This window comes from Monodelphis domestica, chromosome 8, assembly GCF_027887165.1.
Source record: "Monodelphis domestica isolate mMonDom1 chromosome 8, mMonDom1.pri, whole genome shotgun sequence".
NCBI lineage: Eukaryota > Metazoa > Chordata > Mammalia > Didelphimorphia > Didelphidae > Monodelphis > Monodelphis domestica.
This window is the reverse complement of record NC_077234.1, coordinates 168,556,926-168,566,735: the sequence shown is the minus strand read 5'-3', so window position 1 is coordinate 168,566,735 and position 9,810 is coordinate 168,556,926. Positions and strand designations below refer to the sequence as shown.

Genomic DNA, 9,810 nt, shown 5'->3' with positions numbered 1-9,810 from the left:
CAACCACTCTTTAGAAGAGAGATGTTTAATTGGTGCAGTGGGTAGAGTACTGGTACTGGAATCAGAAAGACTCATCTTTCTGAGTTCAAATCTAGCTTTAGACACAACATCTGTGGGAGCCTGGGCAAGTCATTTAATACTGTTTGCCTTAGTTTCCTCATGTGTAAAATAAGCTGCAGAATGAAATGGCAAACCACTCCAGTATCTTTGCCAAGAAAACCTTAAATGGGGTCATGAAGAGTTAGAAATATCAGAAAAAAACTGAACCACACACACCCTGTAGAATGGTTGCTGTGAGAAACTCAAAAACTTAGTATGAACTTAATTTAAGTATATTGCTTTCTTCACGACTTTACACAGAGAACACTCAGTTAAAGGAATTTGGGCTTGAAGAATGGTATTGCTATTTTAGTCTGAGCATTTTTAGGGATGGTAGAGACTAAAAAGATGTTACAAGTTTACATGGTACATGGGGAAATATTGAACAAAACAGGGAGATCAGGAGAACTCTGAGGAAAGCTCCAAGGGCAAAGCTAACGGTCTTTCCAGTTGTGCCAAAGGTCTGCTGGCTAGGACTAACTTTTGAATATGGACAAGTCTTAGTTTGAATATGGTTGGAGAAGGTTTGTTTCATTCCCCCCTCCCCGTTAAAACATTTCCATGAGAATTTACTTTAAAATATATGAAATATTATTAGTGAAAATACTCTGTTCAACAAGGCAAATTACAGCTTATCCATTCCTTAATAAATAGTTTCAGGCCCCCCCCCCCAAAAAAAAAATCCTGATGGCCAATCGTTTGGTATTGAGTTTCTCTGAATTTAATTAAGTTTATTATCAGATGACAGACATCAGGCAATTATGGATGCTTTCTAGCTTGGTAGAACCAATCAGAACTTGTGCTCTCTTAGGAGTAGCATTTGAGAACTCAGGTATGCCAGGCACACCAGGAGGTAGTATGGTACAAATAAAGAGGGTTGGATTTTCAGTTAGAGAAACGTGTTTTGAATCTTGTCTCAGTAACTTACCTTGTGATCTTGGTAAAGTCATTTCACTTCTTAGAGTCTATGTGTAAAACGAGACCTCTAAGATTCCCTCTACTATCAAAGTTATATTCTTTTGACCTCCACATCCCAGTGAGGTTTTGAAGGACATTAGTAGAGGTTGTATTGGAACATATAATCAGAATTTCCATCCTCCTTCATAAATAAAGAACCCGATTCAACTGTAATACTTCTTACTATATTCTCTCCCACAGAGCATAGCTACACTGGTAGGTCTGACAGAAGCTGCTTATCCAATTAAGTAAAAAAATGCACAGTAGGTAACAATTAAGCTTTACTTAGCAGCTTTTCCAATTGTACAGTTAAACTATTATTTGGGGGGAAATTGGTTTTATTGAGTTAAGCCATTTGCTGTATAGTGCATTTTTGTCAGAACTTTTATTAATTGGGTGGGGGGTATTAAAATTTACAATCTAATTCCATAAGCAAAGTATAATTATTATTGAACTAGATTTCAGTTTATGAAATAAACTAAGTAGGGGGACAACTTTTTTCCTCTTAAATGCAATGTTAATTTTCTCCTCTATGTTTCAACTCTAACTGAATTCCAGTAGCATCTTATCCCAATCTTGCATCTTCTTTTATAACCTCATAAATATTTATTTCTCTTTTTGTTAAATTTCATTCCTTTGTCCCATTTCTTCCTAATACAAGACAACATTCTTAATTATTGGAATAGGTTCACTCACTTCAATGATTTTTTTTTTACTTCATTGCATTTCAACAGCAAACTCTTAATTGCAAATTAATCTTGTCTACTCTGAACTTGTCTCTCTCTTACTCAAAAATATACAGTGGCTTCCCATCACCTACCAAATAAAGTTCCAACAATTCATCTTTGCATTAAAAGCCTGACCTTGCTCTCCTGAGACTTTCCTAAATCTATACTTCACCCACGCCAATTAAACAATTCATCTTTTTGATGAACAGATAGAACTTCACCTGTTTGTTCTTGTTCTTTGTTTACACTATTTCACCTACTGGCATACCTTTTCCCCTTTCCAACTTCAAAAAATCCTCCCCACTTTCAAGGCTCAACTCATATACCTCTCGATGAGGCCTTTCCTGAATTTTCTAGAGACTGAATGTGATTTCTACTTCCTCTACATACAGTTTGGCAACTCCTAAATCTATTATTTCTCCTGATCACCAATCCCACATCACCAACTACCTGCCTAAGTCAGTTCTACTCATATGTACTAACAAATTTAAATGTCCCCAAAATGAAATTAATTAAATTCTTCTTATACATCTTTATCCTCTTGAATTATTGTTGGACCAGCCAAATGTTTATAGAAAACTCTGAATTTGATACTTATTCAAGGAATAAGTACTTGACCATCACTAACCACTAAGACTCGACATTTCAGCATTTCATGGTAACCCATCAAGTCACACAGGCTTCTGACTTTGGAACCATCATTGACTCTTTCCCTTCCCTAATGTCCTATATCCAATTTCCCAGGGCTGTCAATTCTAAATATAAATAAATATAAATAAATAAATAAAACTTGAATTTATTGCATTCTCTCAATAAAACTGTAGTGGCCTTTTACTTGCTTTCTTTCACTCTAGTTGCTCTTTTCTCCTATCTATCTCTCACATAGCTATGAAAATAATTTACGTTTAAAATTATTTCATTTTTTCAGTTTTCAAGTATTTCTCTACCCCAAATCTCCCCTTCCACTTAAAAAAGATACAAAGAAAAAGTACACAAAACTATTGCATTACTATAATGCAAATGCAAAACAAATTCCTACATTGGTCACATCCAAAATGCATTTATCATTTTGAATATTATTAGTCTGTCAGCTCTCTATCATGAGGTGGGTAACATTCTTCTTTATCAGTTCTCTGGAATTATGATTGATCACTTAGTTGATCAAAGTTTTCAGATCAGGCTTTCAGAATTTTTTATTTTTATATGAATGATGTTAAAATAGGCATTATTACACAGGTTCTGCTCATTTGCTCAGTATCACTTCATGCTATTCTTTCCACATCTCTTTGAAACCATCTCTTTCTCCATTTTAAAAATAATGTTCTATTACATTCCTATAACACAATTCATTCAGCCATTCTCTAATTGATAAATTTGCTTAATGAATAGGGCCATAATTCCCTCCTCAAAAACTTCCAGTGGTTCCCAATTAGGTACATTTTTTAGGTTTAATTTTTGGTCTGGACCTGTGACTCCATTAATATACGACATTTCTGTTAAGAATTCTCCTTCTACCAATGCATATCAACAACTATTCTGAAATGCACAGAGATTTGTCTGGTCACCAAGAGGTGACTTGTCCAGGGTCACATAGTCAGTATGTATGTGATAGAGACAGTCCTTGAACCCAAGACTTCTTGACTTTTAAGCTAGTTTTCTATCTGCTATGACACATTGCCTTTTGGGTCTAGGATAGAATCATAAAATTTCAGAATTGGAAGAAATGGCAGAAGACATCTTGGTCTAACCTGTAACTGAGATAGAGGTCTGTTTTTTAACATCCAGAGCAAGTAGTCATCTAGAACGTCACTTGGAATTGCCAATGGTAGATAACCTGATAACCCCAAAGGGCCCTATTATCCTTATTTTCCTTATTAAGACGGAATCGGTCCCTCAGCAATTTTTACCCATTGCTCCTGGTTCTGACCTCTGGATTCATTGAGAACAATTCTAATCCCTCTACCATAGTAGGGTCCTTTAAATACTTGAAGGCAATTCTCATGTCCCCCTTATGTCTTCTCATCTTCAGGTAAACATCTAGAGTTTTTTTTAATTGTTTTTCTTATAATAGTCTCTTCACTACCTTACATTACACTCCTCTAAAAGGACTCCCCTTTGTCACTATCGTTCAGAAGATATTGTCCCCCCAAAGGAATATCATAATCTAACTAGGGCTCAGTACAACCCACCTCATATTTCAATCTATAAAGGATTTCTTTACTGTTCACAAGGCACTAAGCTAGTTCCTACAATTAAGGGGATGACGAATGGTTTCTCATAGGTGGTAGAATATGACCTGAGCTACAAAGTCACTATAAGAGACTAAAATAAAGAGAAAATACCTTCTAGCCAGATAGAACAATCTGTACAAAGACAGGGAGGCAGGATATGGAATTTCAAGGTCAAGAAATAGTAAGTAGACAAGACATTGGAATTTCGAATCTGTAAAGGGGAATAATTGAAAAATAAATCTGGAAAGTTAGGCAAGGGTCAGATTGTGTAGGATTTTCAGGGGTAGTAAGTAGAAAAGGCTATTTTTTACTGTAGAGGCAATTGGGAGCCCCTGAAGATTCTTGACTAGCAAAGCGCCATGACCTATGATTTGAGAAAGTTACTTTTAAAAGCTATGTGCATTAGAGATAGGAGAAATAGAAAGCTGAGGATCCAATGAGGAACCTATTTCAATAGTCTGAGAAGAGATGTTGAGGGCCTGAACTGGGTAGCAGCTACGTAAATGGAAATGAAATAAAGATATCATTACCAGAGTGGCAATTAGGAATTTTGGTAGCCAACAGAAGCAGCCTCATTCAAGAAACACAAAACTTACCACTCAAGATACTGGGACGTTGCTGAATGGTTACAAGTGGGTTGGGGGAGACAGAAACCTCATATTCCAAGAAAGTGCAAAGTTCCTTTTTGAAATATAACATAGAGGTAGAATGGGGGTGGATTTGAAAGGTTAGGGCTGGGCTAGCGACTAGGTCATTTGGTTTATTTAGTGCTGGGGAGAGAAAATACATCAGCTACCAATTTCCTACTTTATCTACTTTTTATTAATGACTATAAGCAAAGGTCAGTTGTAGCAAATATTAAAAGTGCCCTTTAAATTTTGATGCCCTTGGACAAGTCCTTGATATTTCTCCAGTTCTGTTCTCAATTTGAAATACAGGAGAAGAAACAACAAAGCTTGGAGAATGGTTGGTTATGGTGAGTGAGGAAGAAGAATATTTAAGGGTTACTCTAAGCCTACATATAGAGGTGATTAAAAGAAAGGTGACATCCTTAACAAAAGTAAGGAAGTTTAGGGGAGGGACAGGTTTCAGAAGGAAGAGGATGAATTCTCTTTTGGATGTGGTTTGTTTGAGATGCTTTGGGGACATTTTGGTGGAGCTCTCTAGCAGGAGTGAATGTGATTAGAGCTCAGAAGAGACATAAGGGCTGGATATATAGACTAGGGCATCGGTTGCATAGAGATGACTATTGATCTCAAGGGAAATGATGTGATAGCCAAGAGATGGTATAAATGAAAAGTCATTTTGCCTTCACATTTTCCTAAATCACTTTGTCCATAGTTCTTCTTTGCTTTATGACATTCTATCTTGTTTCATACTTACTTCTGGGCATAGCATAGTCCCCTTATGAAATTTTAAGCTTTTAAAATGCTGAGATATATTGATTTTTTAGCCTCATGTCTCTGGTGCATATCACAATTATTTTCACAGAATGAGTATTTTAATGAATGTTGGATTGCTAATGGATTTTTGGTTTGGATTTGTTCTTTTAAGGCACTTGTATTTTGCCTTAAATAGCAGTAATTTCAATTCAACAAACATTGATTATGTGCTTACTCATGCCTTCCAAGAGCTAAATACAAAGACAAAACAAAATACCAACTCATATCCTTATGGAACTTATACTACATACATTTTATTTGTGTGCATATTATCTCCCCTACTTGACTGTAAGGCTTTAAAATTTTTCTGTGCCTTGAAATTGTTTTTGTTGTTCACTTGTTTCATTTGTGCCCTACTCTTCATGACCTTATTTGGGGTTTTCTTGGCAAAAATACTGGAGTGGTTTGCCATTTCTTTCCCCAGATCATTTTACAGACAAGGAAACTAAGGCAAAGGGGTTAAATGTCTTGTCCAGGGTTACACAGCTAGGATCTGAGGCCAAATTAAACTCAGATCTTCTTGACTCCAAGGCAGCTAGGTAGCTTAACAGATAGAGTGCTGGGTCTGGTGTCCTGAGTTCGGATGTGACCAGACACTTACTAGCTAGATGATCCTAGGCAAGTCTTTTAACTCTGTATATCTTAGTTTCCCCATCTTTAAAATGAGTTGGAGAAGGAAATAGCAAACTACTCCAATATCTTTGCCCAACAAAACTCCAAACAGGTCATGGAGAAATTGGACACAACTAAAAGCACTCACAATAACAAAACTTCCTGACTTCAGACCCAATCTTATATTCACTGCACCACCTAGATGCCCAAATATAGTCCTGAAAATGGTATATTAATATTATTATTAAACTTAATATTTGTTGTACAATGAGAGTGTGAAAACAGTTTTGTCTTTAGTCAAAGCCTAGAATAGCTTTCTAAAAATTACAGCTTTATTCAGGTATAATGGCTAGCTAAAAGATCTAGTAAAATCCTTGCCACCCACTTCCTCAGCAGATACTGGACAACTTTTTGGGATCATAGCTCTAGAACTATAAGGGAACTCAGATGCCATCTAGTCTAACCACTTCATTTCATGGCTGAAGGAATATAAGTGAGGAAGATTTAATAACTTCCTCAAGGTCAAATAAATAATGATTATGGGAGGTGGGACTTGAACCCAGGACTTACAGCTTTAAAGTTAGTGCTATTTGTTGTAGAGGGATTCTATAACAATATAAATGGCCTGTACAAGATGGTCTCTGAAGTCATTTCCAGATCTAAGAATCTTATTTTAAGGATTAATTGAATTTATCAAAACTTCTCTGTCACTGCTCTCCAACATAAATCTTCCATTCTATCTAATTTGATCTAATCACTATTCTGCGAACATACTATAATCAGTAAATCCTCCTTCTGTACCTTTTTTTTTAGTCTGGCCATCATCCCAACCTCTAGAAGCTTGGCACGTCTTCATTCAACTTCTCCACCACCTAGATTCTACCTATACCTCAAGATCTAGACCAGATCCTATTGCCTCTAACCATGGCAAAATCAGACCTTTGATGGTCCCAGTCCATAGTTACCTTTCATTTTTCTAAGGCCCTAAAACTCTTGTTGTATTAATTATCCTTTTTGCATATAGATAGCAATATAAAGAAGTCTATGTCAACTTTTCATGAAGATAATAATTGCTAGCTCTATGACCCTGGCCAAATCCCTAAATCTCTTCGACCCTCACTTTCCTTCTTTATAAAATGAAGGAAGTATTACACTATCCTGGCTTACATTATGAAGTTGTTGAGGGGGGAAATGAGAAACCCATGTGGAAGGGTTTGGGAACTATTTATACACACACATATATAGTTATATATAATATAAAAATGAGAAGTAGCTTCCTTTCGGTATCTAAGGTGCCTTCAGCTCTAACATTCTGTGAAGATCTAGATCATCATGGTCATAATCCTCATCACTAATTTAAATCAGTCTTAACCCCTCAAATAAATGATAACTTCTCTGATGGCAGGCACCCAGACTGTGTTCTATATATGTGTCGGTTTGAATGGCATGTTGGTATTAATGCAGCTGCATTGGGATAGAGGATATTTTGAAAGGTGATCACTACTTCCGTGCCAGGATGGGTTTTCTTCCCAATGCTCTCTCCTTCCTGGGGATTACCAATAAAGACCTGCAGTGGAGGAAGGAGGGCTACTTTTCCCTATTCTCCTATCACTCAGACATTGTAGGTGAGCCATGAAAAATTAGAGCTACAGTGTTGAAGCTATTTAACCGTATAGTACATAAATCCTAAATGTGTGTGTAATATGCATGCCTATACACACATATAGGCATGTATACATTAAACCAACATACAAACAGAACTTTGTACAGTTGACAAAGTACATTGCATATATCATCCCTCCTGAATCTCTCAACAGCTCTTCCATGTAGGTATCATAAATGCCCATTTTAGTAAGAAACTTGCCCAGGGTCACACAGCTTAATAAGTGTGAGAGGCAGAATCTGAACCTGTGTTACTGATTTTGAATGCAGTTATGCCAGTGAGTTTAGAAATGGAGACTTTGCCAAATTGCCAGTTGCTTAAGAATAGTATTTCTGTGTAACCATTTCCAAGGATGCTACTAATAAAAAAAAAAAACCCAACCTAACAACTCCCAAGATGATAGGGTCAGACCTTTGCTGAGAAGAGCATGCCTCACTACATGGCTTGTAAAGTCAGCAATTCTTCTGCTGAGATGATGAAGCTTAATCCTGTGAAACAGTTACAATTTTTTTCCTCCAAATACAGCAATATAGGGTCTGAAGTATGGCAAAAAGCTGAGTAATATTAATAGCAGGCAAGAAATTGCTTCAAGAGGTCATTTAATTCATCCTACTGCCTTGTTGGCATCACTCTCTTAAAACTCTTTGTCCATTATTTGAGCCGCCATCCAATTTTCTTCCTCTTACCTTTAATCTTTGTTCTTTCCATTGGCAATTCTTTTATATTCTTTTCAGTGGAATTGGAGGATATGCCAGCCACCATCTTCCTCAAGACCACTGGCAATTAATATTTGAAACCTATTCCTGCGAGCATGTGGTATTAAACTAGGTGAAATAGGGTCCATGACAGAATTGTTAAGGGTACTCCTAAGGAAAGACACTTTATTTCCCATTAATTATGGCTTCTGCTGCCCCAGACCACAAGCTCTTGTCTCTTCCCATCCATTTGCTATGTTCAAGTTTTGTCAATTCTACTTCAATATCACTCACATTTGTCTACTCTGGTTCAAACCCATATTATCTTTCACTTGGAATGCCCGAAGAGCCTCCTAAATTCTCTCTCTGCATCTAGTCTTTCCTCTCTCCATTAATCCTCCTTACAGCTGCTTAAGTGACAATCTAAAAGCTTAATACTTTTATCATTTTTCTGCTCAGAAAACTTCACTAGTTTCCTCTCACCTTTTGGACAGAATACAAACACCTCAGCTTGTCATTCTGTGTTTGTGTTTGTGTGTGTGTGTGTGTGTGTGTGTGTGTGTGTGTGTGTGTGTGCACATGCAGCAAAGAGCTAGGCAATTGGGATTAAATAACTTGCCAATTTACACAACTAGGAAGGGTCTGCTTTCAAATTTGAACCCAAGTTCTCCTTACTCCAGACTTGGTTCTGTGCTTCCTAGCTTTCTTTATTCAACATTCTTGACAACCTGGTTCCAATCTACCTTTCTAGAATTAGTTTATAACCTGTACTCTCATTCACCCACTTTTTATCCATTCATTTTTTTGTTGCTGGATTTTAGGTATAACCTCTGAGTTTGCAACTGTCTATCATTTGTCCATTATGTCTTTCACAAGCGATCCTTCCTTTCTAAGCCTTTTCCCCTGAAAATATATTTTAGGGAGCCTGCTTGCCATTTTAAAGCGTTGTTTTCTAACTAATGCTTTAAAATGGGCAGCTGATATTTGCCTTATCTGATAACTACAGTTCCTGTCAATCTAGAGGAAATGACCTTTCTCTTCCTGATTCTTTTCTTTATAATCTGATTCCTAGTATTCCATACTCTATCATCTGCCAATCAACCTTTGGCCCATTGAAATTTAGTATCTTTAAAATACATATACACATATGATATCATATCAAAATAAAGCCTCTATCCAGTGTTCATTTTTTCTTATTTCTAGCCAAGCAACTTTGCCAAAATCTGGTAAACAGAAAAAATGAGGTTATAGAGTTGTACAGAAAATTAGTAAAATCACATAAACTCTCAAATGCACACATATCTTTCCTGCTGACTTGCTGAACCCTTTGATTCTTCATACTGGGAAGACTTTCTACCTTGACTTTGGTCTTTAATAAAGTAC

General features: G+C 36.6%; 1 protein-coding gene and 1 long non-coding RNA gene across 2 annotated transcripts in view; both read left to right on the top strand.

Annotated features, from left to right (window-relative positions):
* The window catches only part of FGF14 (fibroblast growth factor 14), an 861,172-nt gene that overhangs the window by 257,457 nt on the left and 593,905 nt on the right, over positions 1-9,810 (top strand). The window lies entirely within an intron of this gene.
* LOC130455872 (uncharacterized) overlaps positions 1-9,810 on the top strand; it is a 71,599-nt gene that overhangs the window by 18,760 nt on the left and 43,029 nt on the right. The gene's annotated exons all lie outside the window — the stretch shown is intronic.